We start from the raw sequence: 14,553 nt of genomic DNA, 5'->3' as shown, positions 1-14,553 counted from the left end.
ATTAACCTATGAAGCAATTTCCACTGAGAGACAGTGATAAAGTCAAGACCATTAGTGAACTTCATGAATTTGTAGGGATTTGTGACCAAACTTCCCTCGACCCTGGTTACAGAAAAGGTATTGTTGCTACAGTACCCACAATCCTGTAATAATAACACTATAATTATCTTCGTGGAAGAACTAGAAGTGTTTGGAACTTGCCCTTTTATTTCCAAAGAGTTTCCCGCTGTTCTGCTCCATGTTGGCACATATCTCAGCAGGTCAGATATCTGTGGAGTTTCTTAACAACTGTGTGCCCCCACGCTTGCTTGTTTCGAAAATGGTTCACACATCCAGCTCAAACCTGGACATTTCACTGATAATTGCATATTATCTAGTCCAGTGGTTCCCAAACTTCCCCCCCCCAAAAAAAACAAATTGCTGAGGGTCTTGGTGAACCACTTACAGATTTTTCTGCCTGTTGTAGCAACTGTAATGCTCTGTGCTGGATGTTCTATAATTTTATTTTAATTGCTTATTTTATTTCTTATATTGTAGTACAATTTGACGCCCATAGAATTTAAATTGCAATACAATTAAATACAATATCAATAAATTCAATAGAAATAAAATACAACATAAGAAATAAAAGAAGCAATTAAAAATCCAATTAAAATCAATATGCATATTTAATGTGGACATGTCATGGACCACCTGACTGAAGTTCAGTTTAGGAACCCCTGATGTAGTCATCAAGCAAAAGCTGGATAGAGCAACAGTAAATATCCTACCCTTTCTATTGCCTTCTGCAATGAGTCTGTACCCTTCACCTCTACAGTGAGAGGCTTTTCTTCACTGAGAGTGTAATAGTGGAGGAGAGAGAGGAATGAACATTTCTTGGTCTTACCACTGCCCTTTGCAGCCTTTGCACACAATTCTTCAGTTTCAGGAAGGTACTTCATATTATCTAGTCCTTCATTCCAGAGGCTGCAAAGAGCAGCAGTGAAACTGACAGACCTGAGTGAGGAGAAGTGCCTGCAATGTAGAGGTGAAACTTTAAGAAATTTGAAACCCTTGTCAGTGTCACTTGTGGAAAGCAGGAACTTCTCCCAGAGGATCTCCCCCCACCAAAGTCCTTTTTATTGTTACTCTTTGCAGTCTAATTTGTACACAAATCTCTGAATTTTTGAAGATGCTGCATATCTAACCACATTTCATATTTTGAGTAGCATGCAAAAGAATACCTTTTTCCTGACCAAAATTAAATTGGCTGGCATTGAACATAATATAGATGTGGACTACTTCTTCACATCAGTAGAAACATAATATCTGCTTCAGGATTTGAACTTTGGGGATTACCATACTACAAGTAAATAGAACTATCCAGACTTTTATGTAAATCACATTAGTGTCCATAACAGTGCTACATGTAGCTACTCTTTGATATTTTATGTCAATCAGCTACTCATTCCTATAGTGCAGTGGTTTCCTCCCCTCCCCTTCCCCCCATGGACAAAACATCCCTTGGCTACATCTTGTGGCTTATCTGCAGTGAGATAAACCATCAACCCAGGTTCAGATGTAACACAAAGGCCCCACTCCCATAGGCATCTGGTTAACTGCTGTGAGAACAGGATATTGGATCAGATGGGTCTTTGGCCTGTAACCATGGTTTTCAGAGCTTGGAAAAGTTACTTTTTTGAACTACAACTCCCATAAGCCCCAGCCAGCATGGCCACTGGATTGGGCTGATGGGAGTTGTAGTTCAAAAAAGTAACTTTTCCAAGCTCTGGGTTTAGTTCAGAGCAGTGGGGCAGCAGGAGGGCTGCGGAAGTAAGGCACCTGTGAATTTCTCACTGAGAGCCCAAATGTTGGTTGTTCTCACTAAGCGTTGGCTTGGCTTAGCATTACATGTGAAATTGTACACTGGTGTTTTTTTTAAAAAAAAGTTTAGAAGTACCATTTATATTTTAAAATAAAATTTATATTTAAAATATTAATAATAATTTAAAAAAATGATGCTCCGCTTGTCGCACAGCTGACGAGCGGAGCATAGTTGCCAGTGGGGGCGAAGCAGCCGCCTCCATTTTGAAAGGGGGGGGTAGGCCCGCATCGCACCTATGACACGAGCGCGACTCGGCTGTAAGGGAGGGGCGAAGCCGCTGGGCCTATTTAAGCCGAGCCGCTCGACGAGGGACAAGAGGGCGTCGCTGGATGATCGCGGTGGCCATTTTGTTTTGCCGCGAGTTGCACTGATCGGCGCCATTTTGCTGTGCCGATTTGCGGCCTTTTCGGTGCTCTTTAGAGCGGCTCGGGCCTTTTCTTCGGCCTATTTTGGCCTGATTTATCCCGGAGGGGGTGGTGATTGCGGCTGGGTGGCCGGGTGCGATATCAAGGCCTGCTCTGCAGGGTGCTGCGGCCCCCCCGCCCCCCCCGGCAATAGCTAGTTCACCAAGCACTCACTTTCTTGTACTTTTCAGCCCCTGCTGGTGGCTGAGCTGCGAGGCTTGCCTATATTGGCTTCTCAGCAGCTAGTTAAGCAAGACACACACATTTCTCCTCCCCTTTTTCATATAAGATTGGGTTAACCCTTTATATTGTTCTAGTTTATTAGTGGCTTATATTGTGGGTGGTTGCTATTGTTATTGGGTTAACCCTTTGTATTGTTCTAGTTTATTAGTGGTTTATATTGTGGGCGGTTGCTATTGTTATTGTTACTCCTACTACTATTACTATTGATAATAATGCGATGCCCAAAAAAGGTAAAGGTGGGGTGAAAGGGAAAGGGAAGGCATCCCGGCCCACCCAGAAATGCCCCCCCGATGCCTGGCTCTTCCGATGAGGAGGAAGCACCGCCTTGGGCTGCTATTTTGGCGCGCCTAGAGGCGTTAGAAAATTGGGGTCGAGTATCACCTGCTCCCGGTCCCGGGTTACCTTTGCTTGCAGCAGATATGGCGGCCACTCCTGGTACGTCCAAGGGGGTTGTGGGGCAGCCAAAATGGGCTAAGACCATTGCACGGGCTAATACAGCCGTGGGGCAGCGGCAGGAAGCTAACGTTGATGTCCTTGCCTTAATTTTAGCCCGGTTAGATGCCTTGGAGTCTTGCCCTGTCTCTGAACAGACAGAGAATGAAAGGCAGGTGCCTCCTGTGCCAACAATAACGGCACCGGGAACCAGAGATGAGGTGGCTACTATTGGATTGAGTGTGGCTGGACCTCTTGTGAGCACAGGTGAGTCTGGGTCTGGGATGACATTTACTCCCTCCCAGATGATGAATTCTGGAACGTTGCAGCCCCCACACCAGGCTGCGTGCACTCAAATATGGCAGCATACGGGCTCTGGTCAGGTGGCGTTATCAGTGGCGCCACCTGCTGAGCTCGATGCAACCCATACTCCCGCTGAACAACCAGCGGGGGCATCTAAGGTGGTGGCCGACCCTTTTGGATCAATAGCAGCGAACGCCATCCCTTTTGGGTATGCATCCGTCACCCTAGGATTCCACTTACTCCCCGCGACGAAAGAAAAAATTTGGTGGGGGGAGTATGTGGATGTCTTTACCCTGTTATATAGAGAACACCCCAAGAAGGATAAAGATAAGGACGGGGAGAGTGATGTGGAACAGCCCAGACGGCGTAAGGTTGACCGTACCTGGACTAATTGGTTGCCGGCGTACCTGATTTACGCTCGGGTAGTGATGGAGAGGCAGCCCCAGAGAGGGCTCTCTCTCCTGAAGTATTTAGACATTATATACAGGGCGTATATAGAGTTTTCTGGCCCCGCTTGGCTGTCTTACGACGAGGCCTTTCGTATGCGTGTGGCATGCGATGGGTCTCTACCGTGGGACAAAAAAGAACCCGAACTATGGCTGCAGTTTATGTCTGCAGCAAGGGCCATGAATGGGGACAGGTGCGATAGTGGGCATCTTCTCAGCCGGCAGTCGGCCACTACCCTTCCCCGCGTTAATGCGGGGCAGGGGGTTCAACCACGGCGGTTGTGCTGGGACTTTAATGCCCGAGGGGTGTGCGCACGCAACCCATGTCATTTCCGACATAAGTGTGCCAACTGCGGAGCCGCACATCCTTCCAGTGCTTGCCCCAGACAGCGATTCTACAGGGGAGGTACTAAGGACCAGCCAGGGGGCAGAAAGCAACCCCCACCTGGAGTTACTCAAGGAAAAGGGCCCCTCCCCAATTAAATGGCACGTTCTACGAACCTTACTAGCTGGTTACCCGGCGGTTGAGGATGCACATATTTTATTACAAGGGTTTTGGTCAGGCTTCCGCATTCCTTATGACGGTTCACGAGTTGCCTTCATGTCACCCAATTTAAGATCTATCACAGGCATGGAGGCGCTTGTGCAAGCGAAAATTGATAAGGAAGTGCAGGCAGGGCGGGTGCTTGGCCCATTTACATCACCCCCCTTCCTACTCTCAGGGTGTCCCCCTTGGGTATTGCGCCCAAAAAAGCATTGGGTGAGTTTAGATTAATACACCACTTGTCATATCCACGTGGACAGTCAGTCAATGACTTCATTCCTGACAGTCTATGCACTGTCCACTACACTTCTTTTGATGCTGCAATGCGCATGGTGCACGCTTGTGGCCGAGGTGCCTCCATGGGCAAGTGCGACATCAAATCCGCCTTCCGCCTTCTACCTGTCCACCCAGATGATTTTGAACTGCTGGGTTTTTCCTTTGCCAACTATTTTTACACGGATAGGGCATTGCCAATGGGATGCTCAATCTCCTGCGCCCTATTTGAACGTTTTAGTACTTTTTTGGAATGGGCAGTTAGAAGAAGGACGGGGCTTGCTTCGGTGGTGCATTATCTCGACGATTTTTTGTTTGCGGGCAGTGCTGGCACTGGTGTATGCCAACACTTAATGACACAGTTCCATGACTTAACAACGGAACTCGGGGTCCCTTTGGCCACAGAGAAGACTGAGGGTCCCGCCACAGTCTTGACTTTTTTGGGCATTGAAATTGACTCTGACCAACAATGCCGCAGGCTGCCCTATGACAAACTTCTTACGCTACATAGGAGGATTAAGGAAGTCACGGGGGCCCAAAAAGTTCATCTTTCCACTCTTCAAGAGTTGGCAGGGCACCTAAATTTTGCTTGCCGGGTTATAGCACCTGGCAGAGCCTTCCTCCGTCGAGTCTATGATGCCATGGCGGGGCTGCATCAACCCCACCATAGATTTCGGGTGACAGCAGCATTACGCGCTGACCTTGCGGTGTGGTCCTCCTTCTTACAGGATTTCAATGGAGTGTCCTTTTGGAGGCAGGACCGACTTTTAGAAGCAGAATTACAAGTACAATCTGACGCGTCTGGGGGCTATGGTTTTGGTGTAGTCTTCGGGTCTTCCTGGTGTAAGGGACAATGGCCACAGACATGGACGCTCCACGATCTAGACAAAGATATGACCTTTCTGGATTTTTTTCCAATAGTGGTTGCAGTATATCTGTGGGCCGCGGAGTTGAAAAACTCCACGGTTCATTTTTGGTGCGATAACATGGCTACAGTCCAGGTCATCAATTCCCTTACATCCAGGAACGCTAGGGTTATGGGTCTCATCCGTTCCTTCGTTCTCCAATGCCTGCGTTTTAACGTTTTGTTCCGAGCACGGCATGTTCCGGGCATTGATAATGGTGTTGCTGATGCTCTGTCATGGAACCAGATGGATCGCTTCCATCAGCTGGCGCCGTGGGCCAGAGCTCAGCCGGAGGCCGTTACCTCTGCGATATGGGAGATTGGAGAGAGGAGTCGGAGAGAGCCATAGGCCTTTCCATCGCCCCCAGCACGCTCGCCAATTACCGAAGTGCAGGTAGGGCAATGCACGAATTCTGGGCCGCCAAGGGATATACTCCTGAGTGGCCTTTTCCGGTAAGTCACATCATGGAATTCCCGGTGGAGGGCAGGAGACGCGGCCTGTCCATCAGTGCCCTGCAAGGTAAGCTGGCGGGGCTTTCCCTTTTAGCCAAAGCAAGGGGCCTTCGTGATAATGCAAGAGACTTAGGGTCCACTGCATGCTGACAGGGTGGGCCAGGGAAAAACCGGTCCCACCGGATTCCCGTCGTCCCATTTCTCTGGACATGTTACTGGGAATGGTCGAACAATTGGCAGCACTTTGCTCCTCCACCTATGAAGCCAAGTTATTTCAGGTAGTAGCACTTACATTGTTTTTTGGGGCTTTCAGGATTGGAGAAGTAGTAGCCTGCTCAAAGCAAGACCGGTCTGGGCGTGCTCTCCAGTTTTCAGACGTCTCCATAGATGGAGGGGGTGCCTGCATAGTATTGTGAAGGTCTAAAACTGACCAGAAGTGTAAGGGACGACGTGTGTATTTGGCCCTGTCTTCAGCGCTTACACTTTGCCCTGTACGGTCTTTGCAGATATTTTTGGATGTTAGGGGGTCAAACGAAGGATATTTGTTTATCCATGCCAACCATGAGCCCCTATCTATTTACCAATTTTGGGCCTTGATTAAACGTGCCTTGCAAGGGATTGGGCACAACCCTGCAGTTTGGAACCCACTCATTTCGAACTGGAGCTGCTTCTACAGCAGCAGGTGTGGGATTTTCCCAGGCACAGGTACAAGCGGTGGGGTGTTCGTCTTCTGATGCTTTTAAGGGCTATATTCGCCCCTTCTGAAGACAGGAATTGTGGAAGCTTACCATTTGCATCTTTGACAGGTTGCAGACACGCATCCTTATTTGTGGCCACAGCATGGTGTTTTGGGCAGCTCGAAGGGCAGCGAACTCGAGCGCCGGCTCCCAGTTGGGCCTCAGCAGATGGGCAGCGATACAGTGGCTTGGCCGACGGGGAATGAGTTGGGAGGGGCTCCTACCCGCACTATTTCAGCAACATGCGACGCGGATTACTCCGCAGGTATTGGTCATCCATCTCCGTGGAAATGACCTTCGTTTGATACAGGGCAAGGCCCTCCTCATTCAAGCATGTATTGACATGCAGCTCATCAGGCAAAGGTGGCCTGGCGTTCGTCTGATTTGGTCAGACATACTCCCACGGAGGGAGTGGCGGGGGGTTTGGGATCCCCGAGCTATAGATAGAGTGCGGAAGATGGTCAACCGACGGATTCACTTGGCCCTTCTTCCGCATGGTGGGTTAACCATCCCACACTCACGCATTTGGCACTGGCAGGTTGAACTTTATAGGGCAGACGGCATTCACCTGTCTGACACAGGTAATGATATATTTCTTGGGGACCTGCAGGGGGGTCTGCGCAAGGTGCTTCTCGGCAGTGGGGTAAAGGGGGACTAAATAGAGATTTGTCCCCCTTTTGTGGCAGGAAGGTGCGGGAAGGAAAATAGTTAAGGACAGCTAGGTGGCCCCCTTAGGCACCTTTGGAGGTGATTGGCGGTTCCGGAGGCCTGTCTTTCACGGCTTTGAGGCTTGAAGACAGGATATGGGCTGCCTCTGGGGCCAACTTATTTCATCCACCCAAGGGTTATTCAACCCCGAGTGGGGATGACGTAGGAAGGCCCCCCCTACTCACCTACAAGGTGTGGCCGGGGTAAGGGGTAAGCGGATGGGCTTGCCCTTGCCCTGGCAGGGGCTGGTCGCCCAAGAGCTGTATGGCAAGCTACTTGCTCATAGTTAGTCCCGCACCTAGATTTCCCTCTGCAGGTCACTTTAAAATTGGGTTTGTCTGCTGTAATTTAATAAAGTGGCCCTTATTCAACCCAAGCTTATGTGTACGTGTTTTATTTCGCCCCTCAAGGGCAACTGAGACGCACCAGCATATTTTAGTCTGAAAACCTTATCACACTTGAAAACAAATCTAAGAGAATGACTTGCAAATAAAAGTCTTCAAAAGTTAGATACCAGTGTATAGTTTTCAATCAACAGAGTTCAGTTTCTTTGGTTTATGCATGTTGAACGATACACACACAATTACTGTAAATCCCATAATATTGTTGCTTCATATAGAAGAGTCCTCTTACAGTGAATAATTTTGGTCACGCTTGTTATAACCTTGCTAACTCTGATATTCAGCAGAATAATTTAGAGAGACAGCTGTATAATCTGGTAAGATTTCTAGATTTGTCTAGGAAAAAAATCATTATTGGCTTCTATGAGCATGTTTCACCTGTAACAATGCAACCAGAATTCTAAGGCTAAATCCTATGCACACTTACCTGGGAGTGAGCCTGACTCAACATGGTAGGATTTGCATCTGAGCAAAGATACTTAGGGTTGGGCACACTGCATGCTTTTGAGTGTGCATGGTGGATTTCAGTGCATGATGAATGTGCATGATGTATTTTTCTATTGTGTAGAAAGCAGTGCAGTGTTATGAGGATGTCTGCTTGCTCCTCCACTCAGATCATAGAATCATAGAATTGGAAGGGGCCTTGTAGGCCATCGAGTCCAACCCCCTGCTCACAGCAGGAAATCCACAGCTAGAGCATCTCCCGCAGATAGCTGTCCAGCCTCTGCTTAAAGACATCCAGCAAAGTGGATCCCACCACCTCCCTAGGCAGTCGGTTCCATTGCCGAACTGCCCTTACTGTCAAGAAGTTCCTTCTAATGTCCAATCTGAATCTACGCTCCTGCAACTTAAAACCATTAGACCTAGTCCTACCCTCTGGGGCAGCAGAGAACATATCTGTACCCTCCTCTATGTGACAGCCCTTCAGGTACTTAAAGAGTGTAATCATGTCACCCCTCAGCCTTCTCTTCACCAGACTGAACATGCCAAGTTCCTTCAACCTTTCCTCATAAGACTTGTTCTCCATACCGGCTATCATCCTCGTCACCCTCTTCTGAACCCACTCTAACTTGTCTATATCTTTCTTAAAATGAGGCGCCCAGAACTGAACGCAGTATTCCAGATGAGGCCTGACCAATGCAGAATATAGTGGGACTATTACTTCACTCGACCTGGAAACTATAGCTCTGTCTATGCAGCCCCAAACCGCGTTTGCCTTTTTTGCCGCAGCATCACACTGCTGGGTCATGTTCAACTTGCGATCCACTACAATTCCAAGGTCCTTCTCACATGCACTACTGCTAAGCCGGGTATTTCCCATCCTGTACCCGTGCATTTTGTTTTTGTGGCCTAAATGCAGAATCCTGCATTTGTCTTTATTGAATGTCATTTTATTAATTTCAGCCCAATTTTCTAGTCTATCCAGGTCCCTTTGGATTTATTCCTGTCTTCCATTGTGTTAGCTATCCCTCCCAGTTTCGTATCATCCGCAAACTTCATAAGGCTTCTCTCCACCCCATCATCTAAGTCATTGATAAAAATGTTGAAGAGTATCAGCCCCAGGACAGAACCCTGTGGCACTCCACTCGAAACCTCCTTCCAGTCCGAAGCAGAGCCACCGATGACCACTCTTTGAGTACGGTTTTCCAACCAGTTGTGAATCAACCTGACAGTGTTTCCATGTAGTCTGCGTTTGACGAGTTTGCTAATCAAAAGGTTGTGGGGGACGTTGTCAAACACTTTGCTGAAATCTAGATAGATGACATCTACAGCATTTCCACCATCTACTAAGCTAGTGACCAGATCAAAAAAAGAGATGAGATTAGTTTGACAGGATTTTTTCTTGACAAACCCATGCTGGCTCCTACTAATCACAGCATTGTCATCTAGATAGTTGCCAATGGACTCTGTTCTAATATCTTTCCAGGTATTGAAGTCAGACTGACCTGCCTGTAATTCCCCAGATCTTCTTTTTTACCCTTTTTAAAGAGCGGGATGACGTTTGCCCGTCTCCAATCCTCTGGCACCTCTCCTGTTCTCCAGGATTTCTCAAAGATGATGGCAAGAGGTTCCGAGAGTACATCCGCAAGTTCCTTCAATACTCTGGGATGCAGTTCATCAGGCCCTGGAGATTTGAACTCATTTAGGTTAACTAGGTATTTCCTGACTATCTCCTTATCAATCTCGAACTGCAATCCCAACCCCTTCCTGAGATTGCTACCGATGCAAGGTTGCACACTGTTCCCTTTTTGGGAGAAAACGGAGACAAAATAGGCGTTGAGCAGTTCTGCCTTTTCCTTGTTATCTGTCAACATTTTGCCATCCTCACTGAGCAGCAGTCCCACCATTTCCTTGGTCTTTCTCTTGCTTCGAACATATCTGAAAAACCCCTTTTTGTTGTTCCTCGCTTCCCTTGCCAGCCTTAGCTCATTCTGGGTTTTAGCTTTCCTTACGCTATTCCTGCAAGCCCAAGCCGCTCGTCGGTACTCTTCCTTGGTGATGCGTCCTTCCTTCCATTCTTTTATACATGCTCTTTTTTACTTTTACCTCCTCCACCAGTCTTCCGTGTAGCCACATTGGCTTTTTCCGATGTCTTCCGTTTTTCTTCCTCTTTGGAATTGTTTGCGATTGCACTTTTTGTAATACGTTCTTCATGAACTCCCACGCTTCTTGGGCTCCTTTTTTCTTTAGTCTATCTAGCCATGGGATCCTAGCCATCATTTCCCTGAGCTTGCTAAAATCGGCTTTCCTGAAATCCAAGGTCCATGTTTGACTATCTTCTTCTTTGGCCTTCCCCAGAATCCCGAATTCAAGCATTATGTGGTCACTTTCCCCCAAGGTACCGACCGCTTTAATTCCCGTGACCAATTCGTCCATGTTAGTTAAGATCAGGTCCAGGATTGCCGATCCCCTTGTTCCTTCTTCTACTTTTTGAAAGAGGAAATTATCAGCAAGGCCCATCAGGAATTTGTTGGAGGCTTTGTGCTTCGCAGAGTTTGTCTCTCAGCAGATATCCGGGTAGTTGAAGTCCCCCATCACTACTACTTCTTGCCTCCTTGAGATTTCAGAGATTTGTTTGAGAAAGGCCTCGTCTACCACCTCTTCTTGGCCAGGGGGTCTGTAGTAGACACCTACTACCATGTCGGTTTTATTTGTTTCTCCATTTATTTTTACCCAAATGGTCTCTACCGGACCACATACCAAGCCTATTTTTTAATTAAACAAACAAAGCAAGGAGAAAAAGTAACATGGAATTCATATAAGCATCTAGCTTGGCCCTTAGCATTGACAGAATGTAAACTTGGAATCCTTGTCTCCCAGCGTGAAGTTTCTAGAGTTTTGTTTAGAATTCTCATGTGGGCTCTGAAAGAAACACATACCTCCTTTTTTCTGCCTCAGCTCAGGCATGTGCCTGGAATCAGTGTGCAATTTCCCCTTTTCCGATCAGCAGGAACCCTGGACATATCAGCTGCCCCTCACACTTGACCTATTTTCAAAGAATGTAAGATTTCTCCCTAGGCTATTTTCCCCTATGCTTTTTCTCTTGCAAAAAGTCTTGGCCTCTTCCATTCCCCACTGAGTAGTACCATCAGACATGAATAGCAAACCCTCACTGCTGCCATTGTATATCAGTAGCTGTGAAACAAAAGTGGGAGAGTGCTGTTGCACACAGGTCCCACTTGTGTGCTTCCCATAGGCATCTGGTTAACTGCTGTGAGAGCAGGATATTGGAATAGATAGGTCTTTGGCTGATCCAGCAGAAATCACCTTATGTTCTTAAATGATGAGTGTGTGACCCACACACTCTCTTTTTTCTGACCTCTCTGAAGCAGCCAACTTCTGGGCACCATTACTTGGAACAGTATGGAGGAATGTGGCTACAGCTGGCTTTTCTTCAGTTCTTCCCTTGTGCATGTGGGGTTTTATTTTTAGGTTTTCTTTATTTGTACCTCTGCAAACTTCATGTTTTCCCTCAGTAATTTTCCTTGTAGTATGTATGCACTCTTTCAGATCTATTTACAATGAGATCAAGCATCCATATTCAGAGGAAATATCCTTTGATTAGAAGAGAGATACACACACACACAGAAACAGCAAGTCAAATGTCCTCTGCAGGAGTATTAAAATGAGCCTACAGTTTGAGAGACAGACTTAAAGACTTTTAAGAGATAGATATCTCTGACTGCAAGGAAAAAGGGGGGGGAAGCAGAATTTTAAAAGATATAGGGACAGTCAGTTGGATCTGCGATGGCAATTGGCAAGCAATATGGGATATGAACTGAAACATTCAAACGAAAAGAATTGTGAAGGGTTGAGGAATGGAAGGAACAAGAAAGATAAAGGCTTTTCTCTTGAACAATGAGATCTGGATTGCAGCAAACAAGCTTCTCTCCACCACTCTACATTTTAAAATAAATAAAACACATTACTAGCTTTCTGTAAATGTTTCCTATGTGTAATAAAGTATCATCTATATTTCTCTAAAGCCGGGCTTCTTAACCTGCGGTCAGAGGATCCATGAACCGGGCACACACACATAAGCACACAAATCCAGTGCACACATAAATCAAATACATTGTATTTGTTTATGGGGTCCATATCTTTCATCAGATTCTCAAAGGGGTCCATAACCCCAACAAGGTTAAAAACCACTTCTCTAAAGAAAAGCTCTATCAGTTGCCACTGCAATGGTCCTTCCTAAGCATGTTAATTTAAATCCAAAATTGAAGATATGGAAAGCACTTTGTTCATGCTCAGTGAAATCTTTTTTATATTTAAATTTATTTAGTAAAAATCATTTCATTTATAAAATTTATAATATTTATTAAAATATCCCCTTGCAGCAATCATTCCTTCTTATCACTCACAATGGAGTTTCCTACAGAGAGAGAGAGAGAGAGCAAGTCAAATCTCCTTTGCAAAACGTATTAGAACAAGTTAAGAGGAGTCCTGTTGGCTCTTAAACTGACTTCCCATAAGTCTTGGAATGCTGGTGTCCCTTTAGAAAGCCTCCCTCTATGCAATACCCAGTGAATTCTTTGGTTCCTACCCTTATTAGCTATCACTATCCTAATGTGAATATGGCAAAATGAAAAATCTAGGTCCCTGCAACTATTTTTTTTTGTCTTTACACAGAAGGACTCATTCTCCAGTCTCAAAAAAGATTTATAACATCTACTGCTTTCACAAAATTCTCTTATATAAACTGCTGAAGGAAATACATAATCCATTTTTATAATAGACTGCATTTGCCCTGCAGCTACCTGTTAAAGACAAAGAATTTTAATGTGTAGCTACACTTCTGTTCCTCAGTTGCTCTGATAATGTGCTTGACTGAAATCATATACCTATACATATTTTCAGGGCTTCTAATGTTGCCTCTATGTGTGTGTGTTATGACTTACTAAATATGTCTGTTCTCAGACAGTAAGTAGTCAGTCTTTCCAGAAAAATTAAACCCATAAAAATAAAATTCTGGATCCAACAAATACACACAGATGGGGGAAAAACGCTTTGGCTTTTGCTGTATATTTACTAAAGTACCTTTTATTACCTTTTAGAGATATCTGGATTAAAGGGAGAGCTTTGGAGATGGGACCGGTTGCTTAACACATTATTCATGGTTCCAGGCTTTTCTCCATTTCTTTACATGCCCTTTTTAAAGGACGTATTAACCATTTCATGTTTATTTTTGGAACATTTTTGGAATCCTTTCTACTGTGCCAAATGGCAGCTATACAAAAAAATAAGCATAATTATATGAGGGAGGAATTAGTTTCCATTGGAAGAAATACAGGCATATTTTCACAAGATCCTTGACTGACAATCCCTTGAAAAATCTCCCCCCTTTAATTGCTCTCTTTTCTATTGTCAGCTTTATTTTCTGGAAAAGCACTGGCTTGGGCCTTTTCTTATTTGATGTAGATTTCTGAGCTTACATGATACGTTGGTTCCAGTAGCAGCTGTCAAGGAGGGGCATTGCTGCCACTTCCTGGGAGGGAAAAGGTGAGTCAGGAGTATCCGTGCTGTGCAGGTGCACCAGCAGGAGCATTAGTGCCAGTGGTTTGCCCAGACAGCACTGGCATCCCAGACACCTCACCTCTTCCCCTCCTGATAAGCAGCAGCGCTGCCAGGAGATCAGGTTAGGACTGCATTGTTAGCAGGTAACTAAGCCTAAACATGTGTAACTGTAACCTGAATATCACTTTCCTATTTACCCCCACCTCCAATTCCCTTTCCTTCCTCTGTTGTTTTCCCCATGCCATCGGAAGCTCCTTGATGCAGGGACCTGTTCTCTTGTACTCTGTAAAGCATCATGTACACTGGTAGCAACATATTTTCTAGGGTTCAGTCTTACTCGGAAATGAGACACTCCAGAGAGATAGCTGTATTAGGCCACATGCACACCTTACATTTATTCCACTATTATTTCACTTTAAATAGTCACGGCTTCTCCCAAAGAATCCTGGGAAGTGAGAGTTGTTAAGAGATCCCTATTCCCTTCACAGAGCTACAATTATCAGAGTAGTTTAACAGTCAGTCCCTCTTCCCAGAGACCTCTAGAAAATTGTAGTTCTGTGGGGAGAATAGGGGTCTCCTAACAACTCTCAGCACCCTTCACAGAACACTTCCCAGGATTTTCTGGGGGAAGCCATGACTGTTTAAATTGAAATAACAGTGGAATCAATGTCTGTTGTGAATGTGGCCTCTGTTTATTGCCCAAACAAAAACAAAACACAGTCCTGCACTCCCATGGCTCCTTGAAGACTGGTCTTGTGGCATAAGCTTTCTTGGACAGAGCCAACTTTATGAGATTCATGATCTTCTGAATAAATGTAGG

This window comes from Rhineura floridana, chromosome 5 (assembly GCF_030035675.1).
Source record: "Rhineura floridana isolate rRhiFlo1 chromosome 5, rRhiFlo1.hap2, whole genome shotgun sequence".
Classification (NCBI taxonomy): Eukaryota; Metazoa; Chordata; class Lepidosauria; order Squamata; family Rhineuridae; genus Rhineura; species Rhineura floridana.
This window is presented reverse-complemented; position numbering follows the sequence as displayed.